The 14,275-nt window shown below is 43.6% G+C and overlaps 1 protein-coding gene across 1 annotated transcript in view; it reads left to right on the top strand.

Annotated features, from left to right (window-relative positions):
- Positions 1 to 14,275, top strand: part of BICRA (BRD4 interacting chromatin remodeling complex associated protein) — an 85,566-nt gene that overhangs the window by 315 nt on the left and 70,976 nt on the right. The window contains 1 exon segment of the mRNA XM_074306915.1: positions 2,494 to 2,582. The gene's annotated coding sequence lies outside the window, so the exon portion shown is untranslated.

Here is a 14,275-nt window from a genome sequence, read left to right as displayed (position 1 = left end):
TTCTTTCTTTCTTTCTTTCTTTCTTTCTTTCTTTCTTTCTTTCTTTCTTTCTTTCTTTCTTTCTTCTTTCTTTCTTTCTTTCTTTCTTTTTTTCTTTCTTTCTTTCTTTTAGAAATAGCTCACTGTGTGACAGAGAGGAAAAGAAATACAAGTGAAGTAAAACCTAAAGCTATCAAAATGGGGGATCCATATTATACCTGGAATGGACTCCCATTTCAATTCTGCCTTTTTAAACCCTTTATTTTCTTCAAAGCTTAGCTTATGTAACACTTCCATAAAACCTCCTCCGAGCCTTCCATTTATTCATGTCTCCTCCAGTTATCTTTTATTCACTTATTTCTGTTCTTGTGTCTCCCTCTTAGCAGTAAAATGTAAGCATCTTGAGGGCAGGGCCTGTTCTGTTCTGTCTTGGTCTCCCTAACACTTAGGACATGCCTTATACCACAGAGTAGCCACATAATCCATGATAGAATTGAATCGCATGAAGTTCCCCATGTCCCATCATGTTATGGGGGAACAAAAGAAGGATAAAAGGAAGTCCTGCTCCCAAAGGGCTGAGAGCCTGCTGACATGGATAGAATGAGAAATGAGTAGAGGGGTAAGCACTGAGTTGGGCAGCACTGACAACTACAATTGAAGAGGAGGCAAGGTAGAGACTACAGGGGGACCATCTTTTCTTCTTCTTTATTACTTGAGAGATAAGAGAATATTGACGCCTCAGCTTTTTTTTTTTTTTCTAATATTTTGATAGCTTTGGGTTTTACTTCACCTGTATTTCTTTTCCTCTCTGCCACACAGAGCTATTTCTAAAAATGAAGAAAGAAAAAGCAAAAAAGAAAGAAAGAAAAAGAGAGAGGGAAGGAAGGAAGGAAGGAAGGAAGGAAGGAAGGAAGGAAGGAAGGAAGGAAGGAAGGAAGGAAGGAAGGAAGGAAGGAAGGAAGGAAGGAAGGAAGGAAGGAAGGAAGGAAAGAAAGAAAGAAGGAAGGAAGGGAAGGAAGGAAGGAAAGGAAGGAAGGAAGGAAAGGAAGGAAGGAAGGAAGGAAGGAAGAAGGAAGGAAGGAAGGAAGGAAGGAAGGAAGGAAGGAAGGAAGGAAGGAAGGAAGGAAGGAAAAGAAGGAAAGGAAAGGAAGAAAGGGAGGGAGGAAGGAAGGGAGGGAGGAAGGGAGAGAGGGAAAGAAGAAGGGAGGGAGGAAAGAAGGAAGGAAGGAAGGAAGGAAGGAAGGAAGGAAGGAAGGAAGGAAGGAAGGAAGGAAGGAAGGAAGGAAGGAAGGGAGGGAGGGAGGGAGGGAGGAAGAGAGGAAAGGAGGAAGGGAGGGAGGAAGGAAGGAAGGGAGGGAGGAAGGAAGGAAGGAAGGAAGGAAGGAAGGAAGAAGGAAGGAAGGAAGGAAGGAAGGAAGGAAGGAAGGAAGGAAGGAAGGGAGGGAGGGAGGGAGGAAGAGAGGAAAGGAGGAAGGGAGGGAGGAAGGAAGGAAGGGAGGGAGGAAGGAAGGAAGGAAGGAAGGAAGGAAGGAAGAAGGAGGAAGGAAGGAAGGAAGGAAGGAAGGAAGGAAGGAAGGGAAGGAAGGAAGGAAGGGAAGGAAGGAAGGAAGGAAGGAAGGAAGGAAGGAAGGAAGGAAGGAAAAGAAGGAAAGGAAAGGAAGAAAGGGAGGGAGGAAGGAAGGGAGGGAGGAAGGGAGAGAGGGAAAGAAGAAGGGAGGGAGGAAAGAAGGAAGGAAGGAAGGAAGGAAGGAAGGAAGGAAGGAAGGAAGGAAGGAAGGAAGGAAGGAAGGAAGGAAGGAAGGGAGGGAGGGAGGGAGGGAGGAAGAGAGGAAAGGAGGAAGGGAGGGAGGAAGGAAGGAAGGGAGGGAGGAAGGAAGGAAGGGAGGGAGGGGAAGAATGGAGGGAGTAGGAAAGAAAGAAGGAAAGAAAGGAAGGAAGGAAGAAAAGCAGTTAAATAAAGCTAAGCAGCACATTATTTTCTAAGAACTTGGACACACAATATTATATTGCTGCTCCCAGCACTCCTGACTACATATACAGATGCAGGGATTTTTATTCCTATTTGACTGATGGATCCTCCTCACTGAGTTCAGGAAAGCTATCACCTGAATGCTGGCATTGACTTTTCCTGAGATCACAGAACTACAAGACAGGCATTAAAATGTGGCTGAGTCTCAATGGGCAAGCTAATGAAATTTCTGATTTTGAGGGATCAGAGAAATGACTTGTCCAAGTTCTCATGGCCATTTAGCCCCAGTACCAGGACCATCAATCTGAAATTGAAAACTCTTTTCCCAGGTAACCACTGGGCTCCCTTCACACATGAGCCCCTCAAAAACTAGCCCAGCTTCGAGAAAAAGCCAGTCTCAAGCCCCCACAGTGAGTTTCCTTATAAAGGCAAAGAAGAATACATTTTCCAGTCAAATGTTATACCTGATTAAGTGACAAGAAAATGATTTCTCAAAAGACATGAAATAAAAACTAAATATTTCCCTATCCCCTGTTTTTCCACAGGGGATAGAAGAGAAAATAGGTGTGATCCTATGAAGCACCAGAATGCAGGAAACATGACAAGAGCCGTATTTGGCTCCGGCCTTGGCCAGGTAAGCACACCTAGATGGCTTTCTGCAGACTGTGTACATCCCTCTCCAATAGCGTTTGACCACATGCTGCTCTCTGCTGCTCTCTTCTGGCTGAAAGAAGGTACTAAGCCTCTCCTTTCCTGGGGAGAGTTAAAACCTTTGTTGTTGATTTGTTGCACCACTTAAGCTGTGCCTAATCTCCTTAAGTCCATTTGGAGTTTTCTTTTAGTTTTTTCTAAATAGCATTTATTTTATTTTCCCAATTTTTCTTCCTCCTTCCCTCCCTCCCCTCTCCCCAAGGAAGCAGCAAGCAATCCGATGTAGGTTAAATATGTGCTATCCTTTTGATCACATTTCCACGTTTATCATCTACAAGAAAAAGCAGATCGAAGAAAAAACACAAGAAAGAAAAAACAGACAAACAAAAATGGCAAAAATACTCTTCCATTCCCATTCAGTTTCCATGGTTCTCTCTCTGGTGTGATTAGCATTTTCCATCCCCCATTTGGGGTTTTTTTTGGCAGAGGTACTAGAGGGCTTTGCCATTTCCTTCTCCAGTTCATTTTACAGATGAGGAAACTGAGTCAAACAGAAGGAAGTGACTTGTGCAGGTAAATATCTGAAAGTGGATTTGAACTCAAGTCTTCTGACCCCAGGCCCGACTTTATCCACTTTATTTCCTAGCTGCCCCGGGCTAAAGTTTTACATGATTGCTAAACCTAACCAGGCAGCTCATAAAAAGCTGCTTGGGAGCTTATGCATGTTGTGGAATAATGAGATTGGATTACAAGGACTTGAAAACTGGATGACAGCACTAACTAGTTGTATGACCCTGGGCCAAAGTCTGTCTGCCTCAGTGTATTTATCCATAAAATGGGAATCCCTTCCCTCCCAGTATTGTTGTGATCTTCAAATAATACTGTATGTTACAAACCTTCAGGTTCTACTCATACAATTGTATTGAAAGAAATAAATCATTTTTATTATCTGTAAGAACCTAGCTTTTAACGTCTTCAAGGGATGGAACTATGTTATGATTCATCTTTGCAGTCCCGGCGTCAAGAATGGAATTTTTGCACAGAGTAGACCCTTACAGAATATATAATTTAACTTAACATTGCAATAACTCAGTCTGGATTCTGCTAAAGGACTTAATTTTTTTTTAATTTTTAAATTAATTTTATAATTATAATTTTTTTGACAGTACATATGCATGGGTAATTTTTTTACAATTTTTTTATATTATCCTTTATACTCACTTCTGTTCCGAATTTTCCCCTCCTTCCCTCTACCCCCTCCCCTAGATGACAGGCAATCCCATACATGTTAAATGTGTTATAGTATATTAAAAGACTTAATTTTTAAACAAATATTTTAATCTTCTCCAGTTACATGTAAAATAACATTTTTTTTTGCTAGATCCATTTTTATTTCCATTTGAATCATATTAGAAGAGAAAAATCAGAACAAAAGAGAAAAACTATGAGAAAAAAAAGGGGAAAGAAAGAAAGTGAATATAGCAGGTATTGATTTATATTCAGTCTCCCTGATTCTCTCTGGACGCGGATGGCGTTTTCCATCCACAGTTTATTGGGATTGCCTTGGATCACTGACCCGAGGAGAAGAACCAAATCTGTCATAGTTGATCATCACACAGTCTTGCTGTTGTGTATAATGTTTTCCTGGTTCATCATCAGTTCATGTAAATCTTTCCAGGTCTTTCTAAAATCAGCCTGTCCATCATTTTTTATGGAATAATATTCCATTATTTCCAAATCTCATAATTTATTCAATTCTTCCCCAATTGATGGGCATCTACTCACTTTCTTTGCCACTGCATTTTTGCCCACGTGGGGCTAAAGGGCTTACTTTAATGAAGTAGAAATAGGAATACTTGGAGATTAGCATATACCTTGTTCATATTCAGTAAGTCAACAGACATTTATTATTGTATACTTCCTAGAACTAGACCCTAGACTTACAAAGAAGAAGAATTATATAGTCTCTGCCCTCAAGGCTCTCATTTTTTAGTGGAAGATGTCACAACATGTCAAGGAATTAAAGAATATGATGGGGGAAAGATAATAATGATACTAATATAAGTAGAGTATGGTAAGGTTTACAAAGCAGAAGAGGGATGGATGGCATGGGATGCTACGGTTGGTGTCCTTCTTTATAGGAGCACCAAAATGAGTCAAGTTACAGCGTCCAATTGTGGCTGATCAGACCAATGTGGGATGCGCTGCCACAGTGGGGGGGGGCGCAACTAGTCCCTAAGAACATTTGGGGTGGACTCCCCAACTTTGCGCATCTTGAGTTTCTTCTGGGCTCATTCAGCTCTACTTTGCTCATAGAGCACAGGGCTCAGAGGGATAGGTTCACCTTGGAGTTCAGGTGCAAGTGGCAGCTTATCAGATGATCCCGGACATTTGCTCTCGGGGACAATAACAGCTTCCATGTTACCAGGAGTTCTATATATATCGTTGGTATGTTGGGGGGATTAGGGAGGACAGCCCTGAGCAACTGAGTCTCTGCCAGCCCCAGGGCAGCTGATGCAGAACAACCAGGTTTACATTTGTTAAACAAGGGGCAAAGGCATTGCCAGGCCCTTGGTACTTCTTTATGACTTTTTTTGATGGGATTTGAGGGTGGAGGCTGGTCATACCTTCAGAAAGCTAGCTCTCTAGGTCTAGAGATGACCCAGCCAGAGGGCTTTGTGGAGAGTGACCACTGGCGGTATATCTAGTGTATCTTTGGACAAAGTCGGCATTGGTTTTCAGCCACATCCTGCTCTTTGTGAGTCCTTGTGGTGTTCTTGGCAAAGATGCTGAAGGCGTTTGCCATTTCTTTTTCCAACTCATTTGACAGATGAGTAAACTGAGGCAAACGAGATGAAGAGACCTTCCCAGAATTACACCTTCTACAGAATCACACTGTGATACCCACCAATTATTGAGAGAATCACTCTGTGTTTTTCTGGTCCATCTATCAGAGTGCATCAGGGCAGGGCAGGGGGGTGGGGGGATAAGGGGGAATGTTTCTTTCCATTCTACCATCTGCATAATGCTTTGTATCAGAGACACTTTCCAATAGAAGACATCTCACCTGGTCATTAGAGGTAGCTCCAGTGAATATGATCACAGGTAATAGAAAAGAGAACCAGTTATAGAGTCCAAGGAGAATTAATTAGCTCTGGAAGCTATATAGGGGAACCCCACTGAATGACCTGTCCAGTGGAGGTTCTGTAAGTGTTGTTATTCAATTGTTTTCCAGTTGTGTCTGACTCTTTGTGACCCCATTTGGGATTTCTTGGAAAAGACACTGGAGTGGGTTGCCGCATCCTTCTCTGGGACATGCCGTGAATTTCTCTGGTTCATTTTACAGCTGAGCAACTGAGGCATCTTGCCCAGGGTCACACAATTAGTAAGTATCTGGGGCCAGATTTGCACCCACTCACCAAGAGGAGTCTTCCTGACTCCAGGTCCAGCGCTCTCTCTGCTACACTGTCTAGGTACTCATCCATCGCTGCACTCCACATACAGGAGAGCAATAGGATGAGCCCTTGAGAAAGGACCTGAAGGGACCTGCAGGGCCAGAACCGTGGTGGAGTTGTTTAGCCGTGTCTTCTGTATGTCTCTGCCTCATCCCTACGCGGCCCATTTTGTATATTTATGGGAAAGTGCTCCCCAAACATAAGGGAGTGAATTGAGTTGAGTAACATCTTGTTAAGATGGTTCTTACTGTGTCATCTTAGTAAATGCCACAGTTTTGAATTAATTGTGACCATTGGCCAACTATTAAAGACGAATCCACTAGTGGGAACTCCTAAGTGATAGTTTTTGATCGGAAACCCACAGGGTGCTGTTTAACCCTGAAATAATTACTGTTCTATTAGGGGCCCAACCCACAAATGTGAGTGCCCAGTCAGCGCTCCTTCCAACCACGACCTGTTGCCCGCCTTCTGCATGTTGTCTTATTGATGTGATTCCTGGAAAATGGGTGTGTTAAGTAAATGTCCTTAGTGTGGCACAAATGGCACCCGTTAGATGAAGATTAAGTTTCTTTTTTAAGGAGAAGTGGAGACTCTCCACTGCTGCTCCTGAATGAAACCTTGTCCTGTGCTGGAGGAAGCGAGAGGGACTTACTTCCCTATCACAAGAATCACTTAAGTAAGCAAGACCGGTCTCCCAGAAAACCTCCCTTCCTTATCCAAGCCCACGAAATTTCCTTGCACTTAGGCGAAAAGAAAAACAGGAAAGAAGTACTGGGAGTCTGATTGTTTGCTGTTGGCCAGAGCTGGTCTTCCGCGTGGCTGGGGGAGCCGATAACTCATGGTGATCTCTGGAGGAAGCCATGAGAAGCAGGAGCTTTTAGGACAGAAAGAGACCGCCATCCACCTGCTCCAGCCCTCTCATTGACAAAGGAAGCACTTGATTACCTTCACTTAGGTAGTAAGGAACAGAACCAGGATAAAAATCCAGGCTGTTTTGCAGGGAAATTTTGGGGGGGGAGTTCTCTGATCAATATAGTCTAACTGGGCTCTGGTTTCATTTGCTCACTAATAACCTCATGGAGGTGACATCCACTGCACCTTGAGGAGGAAGATGCTTCCAGGGATGCTTTGAAGGGGGATTTGTACTGTTCTGTGCTGCCTTTGTCCAGAGTCTTTAACAAAAGGAGTGGTCAGTCTCAGACTTGGGCCTAATATTAAGGAACCCCTACGGGACCCAAGAGGTGCAGTCCCTGGGTCCTCTTCCTCCTCCAGGTGCAGCCGATGTCACTTCCATGAGGTTATTAGTGAGCATGAGCAAGTGATTCTGGGCCGGGGAAGGGTCAGTCCACCCCCAGAGCCGATCCTGTCCCTCACTAGAAATTTGCTGTATTTTCCCACCTTCAGGAGCAAAGGGAGAGAGATCCAGATGAAAGTCGTGTCTCTTTTATCGATGAAAAAGTGCCCCACTCCACTGTTGCTGTCCTGGGGTGAGAGAAGATCAAAGGGCCTGGAAGGTTTTGTGGCATCATGCAGATAAGGCCCTGGGCCTGGAGGTGGGAACACCTGAGTTGGAACACCGCCTCAGACACTTAGTGGGCCACTGGATAAGTCATTTAAACTCTGCTTCAGTTTTCTCATCTGTAAGATGGGATAATAATAGCACCCCCCTCCTAGGGTTGCTGTGAGGGTCAAATAAGATAATTGGAAAGTGCTCAGCCCAGTGTCAGGCACATAGTAAGAGCTAAATAAATGCTTGTTGGGATCGTTGTTATGATTATTATTACCAAAGTTACAAATCCTTTCAAAGTTGGGCTGCCACATGGCCAGAAACAGCTGTAAAATTTATCTCGCCCAGAAAGGCCAGGCACTGAATCGCCGTTTCCCTGGAGTTCCCCTTGGCAGACACGGCAACTTCTGTTACACTTTGGGGGGTTCATTTCTGCCTTATTTGTGAAATTTAAGAGAGATGAGCACAGATCAGATACCAGCAGACCGAGGTAGGCCCCTAGCATCCAGGTGAGTCCCTGGTCTACTTCAGAAACTCAAAGAGGGGTCCGGCATACGGCGCTGACATGTTTGGATTCCACCCCCCCCTCAGGGGAACACCAGAGGTACCAGGCAGATAACCCTGCAGCCTTCTGGAAGTCCCACCTGGCCCCAGGGAGCCTGGCAAATCTCTAGCCCTGTGGCACCTACCACCCGAGGGGACCCTGCCTGGAAGGCCCTGACCAGGGGTTGCTGGAACGGTGATTCCTTTCTCACAAGATATGTGCTGTCTAAATAAGGAGCAGAAATATCCAGGGCAAAGTCCAGCTCTTTCATCTCCCCCTCATCACTGCAGGGCTGGTGATAGTGTCTGGGGCCTACCAGAACAGGCCTGGAGGCAAGGGGAGCTGGGTACCAGCTGTACACTACTGGTGGGACCCAGTGGGGCTTTCCAAGTAAGTCTCTTCTGTTTTTAGCAAATTAATCTGAATGAACAAAGTCCAACATGTCACTTTCCAAGCTGTCCTGCTTATCTGTGATTCCTCCTATTTCTTCTTGTGCATTAAAGAAAATTCATTACAAAAATTCCCTAATAACCCCCTTTCACTTTCCTTATACTCTTTCCCTCCTTTCCTCCCTGTCCCTGTCTCTCTCCCTCTCTGAATCTGTCTCTGTATGTCTCCCTCTCCCTCTCTCTCTGTCTCTGTCTATTTTGCTCTCTCTTTTTGGTCTCTCCGTCTCTCCCCTCCTTTCTCTGGCAGGGGGTACCCATCTAGGTCTCCCCGCACCCACAACAAATACCTGTGGAAGAACAAGAAAAGCTCCAACATTGGCCATGAATGACTTCTTGGGCCCATTAACGCTCTCCAAGCGGATAGGTAGCAGGTTCCATCAGGATTTCTCTGGAATTGTGGTGGCCCATGACATAAATCACCCTTCCAAAGTCTTTCCAAGTTGTTTTCCTTTAGAACATTGTTGTATAAGAAGGAAGTGAGCAGAATGACAAGAAATTGTATACAATAGCAACAATAGCATGGAGAGAACTTTGTGAACTCTGCTCAACACAATGATGAGTTATAATTCCAGAAAACTGATGATGAAATGCATTATTCACATCCTGAAAGGGAAATGAGGGTCTCAGAGTACAGAGGGAGGTTATGTTTTGTTTGATTTGTTTTTTTGAGGGTCTGACCAAAGTATAATTTGTTTGGATAATAAATTTTCATATTGGCAAAAAAAGAAGAATGCCGTTGTAAAAATTGTTTTCCTGGTTCTGTTCACTCTGCCTTAGTTTATACAAGGTTCCTCTAAAATCATCCATTTTGTTACTTCTTTTCCATTATATATTTTGACCAAAATTTGTTTAGTCATTCCCTCATTGATAGGTACCTCCTAGGCTTCCAAGTCTTTTCTTTTTGATTTAAAAAAGGGAGGAATACTATATACAAATATATTTGCACATCTGGGTCCTTTTCCTTTTTTTTTTTTTTTTTTTTAAATCTCTTTGGGCCATAGGCCTAGCAGTGACATTACTGGGTCACTGAGCTCAATTTAATGACATTTGGCCATGATTCCAGATTGCTTTCCAGAATGCTTGGATCAACAAATTTGCAGCTCCACCAATAATGCATCAGAGTGCCTGTTTTTCTGTAGCCCCTCCAGCATTTATTTTCCTTTCTCATGATCCTTCCCAATTGGACTACGTGACACAAGACCTCAGAGATACTTTAATTTATATATATATATATATATTATAGCTTTTTATTTACCAAATATATGCATGGGTAATTTTTCAGCATTGACCCTTGCAAAACCTTCTGTTCCAACTTTTCCCCTCCTTCCCCCCCCTTCCTGTAGATGGCGGGTAGTCCCATACATGTTAAATATGTTAAAGTACATGTTATAATTTGTTCTTTAATAGTGCTTTGGAGCACTTTTTTCATAGAGTTGTTGATAGCCTCTTCCTCGGTAAACTGCCAATTTAAATCCTTCAGCTATTGGGGTCTAGGCAACTCTAATTTTTGGACTATAAATGCCCGGTACACAGTAAGAGCTTAATCGCCTAATCTCTATTTGTCTATAAATTGTTGATTTCCATTGGGAGAGAGTTTAGGCATCTGGGGGTTCACAGTACCAATGACGTACAAGTTCAGTCGGTATTCGTTTATCAAGGTTTAGATTTTGCTGCTGCTCCTCAAGTTTCAGGAACATGGTCAATTCTTTTCTCCCTTCAAGAGGCTGAATGTTGCCCAAAGACTTCCCTTCTCCCTCTAGAGGGCTGAGTCTTAGAACCTTCGAATTTGGTTTTGCCTAGTGGGGGACCCAGAGGCTGGTATTGCCAAGAAAATCCCATTCGTGTTTCTTGCTGTGGATCGGATTGTGGGATTGTGCTGCCCCAAACTAGACCTAAGGCCTCTGGTTTCTGCCTTCCCTCCAGGGGCCTTTCCAGGGTGGGAAATCATTCCTGAACAGATCTGACTCAAATTATTAGCACCTGTCTCCTGTCAGGAGTTTCCCGCCCCCCCCTGTCATATGGGCTTCCTAGGCCTGATTGATTGAACGCAACATTCCCAGCTGCCACAAGGCTGGCCATCGAGGTGGGGAGGAATCCATGACAGACTAATTACCTGTCTCCCTCAATAGACCTCTTTCCGATCATTGATCCTCTGCTTGAACTCATTCTTCCATGATTAATATACCCCCAACCAAGAGGAGCAAGCTCAAACTGGCTCAGAAAGCCCATGGTAAAATTTTCACTGCTAGCATTTACACACCCAGAATGGCAATTGCTACAAATTAAGGTATGATTTATTTTGTGTGTGTGTGTGTGTGGATTGCATAGATTTAAGAAAATGATGGATTTGTACATGTTTAGCCTATATTGGATTGCTTGCTGTTGTGGGGAGGGAGAGGGAGAGACTTTGGAACGCGGGGTTTTGCAAAGATGAATGTTGAACACTATCTTTGCATTTATTTGAAAAAAATATTATTAAACCAAAAGAAAATTTTGGAAAAAATGAAAATTAGCTTTAAGAGTATATCCTGGGGCAGCTAGATGGTGCAGTGAATAGAGCACTCATCCTGGAGTCAGGAGGATCTGAGTTCAAATTCGATCTCAGCTGTGTGACCCTGGGCAAGTCACTTAATCCCAACTGCCTTGCAAAAAAAAAAAAAAAAAAAAAAAAAGAGGTTCTCTGTTAGGTTCTTACTAAGTGCTAAATCTATACTTAACAATTCTCTAGTTCACACCTTTGGTTCTGGCCTTTAAGGGGAGTTTACCCCTTTGAACTTCTGAGGAGGAGTTTACATATGAAAAGAAGTTTATACAACCTTTAAAAGGAGCAAGTTCATTGGTTGAAGTAATTTTCCCACAAGCCCTTGAGTTCTCACACGCCCATTCTCTAGGAAGCTAAAAGAAGACAACGTTGAGCAAGGAGTGAGTCTGGGCCAGAGTTGGGATGGCTGCCCGGAGGAGGAGGGGAAGGACAAGAGCTGGGGGAGATTCAGAGCTCCCCAGAAACCTGCTCACAGAGGAAAGATTTTACAGAAAAGAGACCTCCTCCCAGAGAAGGATTATAATTGCGAAACGACAGAACTTTACAATTTGGCGCCCACAACGTGGGGCAAGGACTTTTGCTTGTCCTGACAAGGACTGATTCTGAGCCCTTCAGAGGAGCTAGCCCGGACCTTGGCAGTTCTCCTTCAAGTAATAAATAAAAGTATATTCTGCAAACATTTCCCATCCTCTCCTCCTGGAGCTGATTGTTAAACATTTACTAGCACACACCCCATCCCAATGATTCTAAACTCCCAGCTGTCATTGTACAGTGACACTCCCAATCTCTCACTGTCCTCACCCTTAACCTGAACCTTTCTTCCTGTGACCTTTCCACTCTCATCTCTTACATTACAAGCCCTCATCTCTTTTAAGTCTTTTCCCATCCCAGTCCATCTTTCACTCAATTATCAAGATGACCTTCCCAAAGTGCGGGTCTATTACTGTTTCCACCACCTACTAAGTAAACTTTGGGGTCTCCCTATCCCCCCTGGGATTACATATAAAACACACGGGTTTTATAACCCTTCACAACCTCAGTACTTCCTACCTTTCTAGTCTTCTTACATCTTATCCCTCTTCATGTGCCTTCAGATCAAACCCTGCTCAAATAAGAACTCTCCCGATCTGAATGTTTTTTCCAACTATCTCCTAAGGGAAACCCTTCTCATCTGTCTCCTTCCTTCCCAGCTTCCTTCGGGTCTCCACTCAAACCTTCTTTTTACAGAACCTTTCTAGATATGCCAGGGCCTTTTCGGCGAGGTTGCTCCAATTTATCCTGAATAGACTCTGTATGAGAAGACCAGCTCCTTGGCTGGTTTAGCCAGTGGTCCTCAAACTTTTTAAACAGGGGGCCCGCTCCCTGTCCCTCAGACTGTGGGAGGCCGGACTATAGTAAAAATAAAAGCTCACACTCTGTCTCCGCCCCTCAGCCCATTTGCCATAACCTGGCGGGCTCATAAACGTCCTCAGCGGCCGCATCTTTCTTTCTATCATTGATTCCTGGCACATGGTAAGCCCTTAATAAATGCTTTTTTTGACTATTGACTCCCTTCTTGCCAGGATTCTTGTCTTCCCCAAACACCCTTTCATTCATTTAATCCTTAATCCAATGTATAGGCTTCAGGAACTCTTGAAACTCTTGTAGAAAGCTAGGGTGCGGGCAATGCTGCTATCTATTCCATATATTCTTCTACACGACCTCTCTGAAGCTCAGAGTCCAAGAGTTCTGCTCTCCACTCAGTGGAAAGAATACGCACATCAGCCCGGTTCCTGTGCTCTAAACTCCAAGGTAGAAGGCCCTCTTCCCAGGGGAGCCCCACTCTTACTTCTGCTGCTCTCTGGCCCAACATGGGCCAGACTCCTCTTCCAGGGTCTCAAACATAAGGTGAGATGGACAAAATCCCAAGTTTGAAAATGACAAGTTTTTCCATTTACCCAGGACAAAAGCCCTCCAATTATCCAAGCCAACTAACTATTCAGTAGTTGGGTGGTGGTTCAGTAATGAGGGAGGAAGAAGGGTATTTGGAGTCCAAGGTTCATATTCTGACTCTCCTACTTACTACTCGTTATCTAAGTTATCTAAGCTCTTCTGGGCCTCCGTTTCTTCATCTGTGACATGAAGGCCTCTCAGTTCCCCTTTCACCTCTGAATTGTTCTAGTAAATGTTGTTTTTAATCCTTGCAGGATACACTTTTATTATCGCCTTTCTACCGGTTCTTTCCCTAGCCTGAAATAGCCTAGCTATTTATTGAATTATTTAAAAATTTTTTCAATAACTATCTTAAGTCTAGGCATTAGACAATTAACAACAACAAAAAAATTAATCAGGTCCTTATTTGTAGGGTTTACTGATTTCCAGTGTAAGTGCTCACACTGAAAACTTAACTGTCAGATTGTTGAGGGGTGAGATTGGAGGTGGGACTTTCCCGTGGGAACCAGGTAGTTTTCTCAGAGCCAGGAGGGGTTAAAATTCAGGGATTTTCTAATCCAGGTCCACAAAAAAAGATCAAAGGGACACAGTTCTATTACAGCAAGCTCTCCAGAATCTGTTCCAGCCATGGCTCAATATGAAGACTGTTCCCTGGATATATCCTCCTCCTCTTCCCCCCTTCTTCCTCCCAAAATGTTATTGAGCCTCAGTAAATCCCCCCCAATCCTCTCAATGCAGTTGTCCATGAACATATCCATAAATATAGATTAATCCCAAATAAAGTTTACCACCCTATGTGTTCACCAAAGTGATCAAGGGACTTCCTCTATCTGATCCAGTTTGTTTTTTTACACATGGCTGCTTGGCTAAACCAAACCCTACCCTCTAAAATGGGGTACTTATACTGGATCCTGTGAATTTATTCATTTTTAAATATTTAGACAACTTCTTGGTTGTTGTCGTTCAGTTATTTCAGTCACGTCTCACTCTCTGTGACCCCTGTTTGGGGTTTTCTATCCAGAGATACTAGAGTGGTTTGCCATTTCCTTCTCCAGATCATTTTACAGATGTGGAAACTGAGGCAAATAGGGTTGAGTGACCTGCCCAGATTCACACAGCTATTGAGTGTCTGAGGCCAGATTTAAACTCAGGGAGATGAATCTTCCTGATTTCCTGAATGGGCCCACCATTTTATCCACTGTGCTACTTTCCATTTCAATATAATCGATGTCCTTCGTTTATGTATT

The sequence above is a fragment of the Sminthopsis crassicaudata genome, chromosome 3, assembly GCF_048593235.1.
Source record: "Sminthopsis crassicaudata isolate SCR6 chromosome 3, ASM4859323v1, whole genome shotgun sequence".
Taxonomy (NCBI): domain Eukaryota; kingdom Metazoa; phylum Chordata; class Mammalia; order Dasyuromorphia; family Dasyuridae; genus Sminthopsis; species Sminthopsis crassicaudata.
Note: the sequence above shows the minus strand (reverse complement) of the source record. Positions and strands in the feature narration are given on the sequence as shown.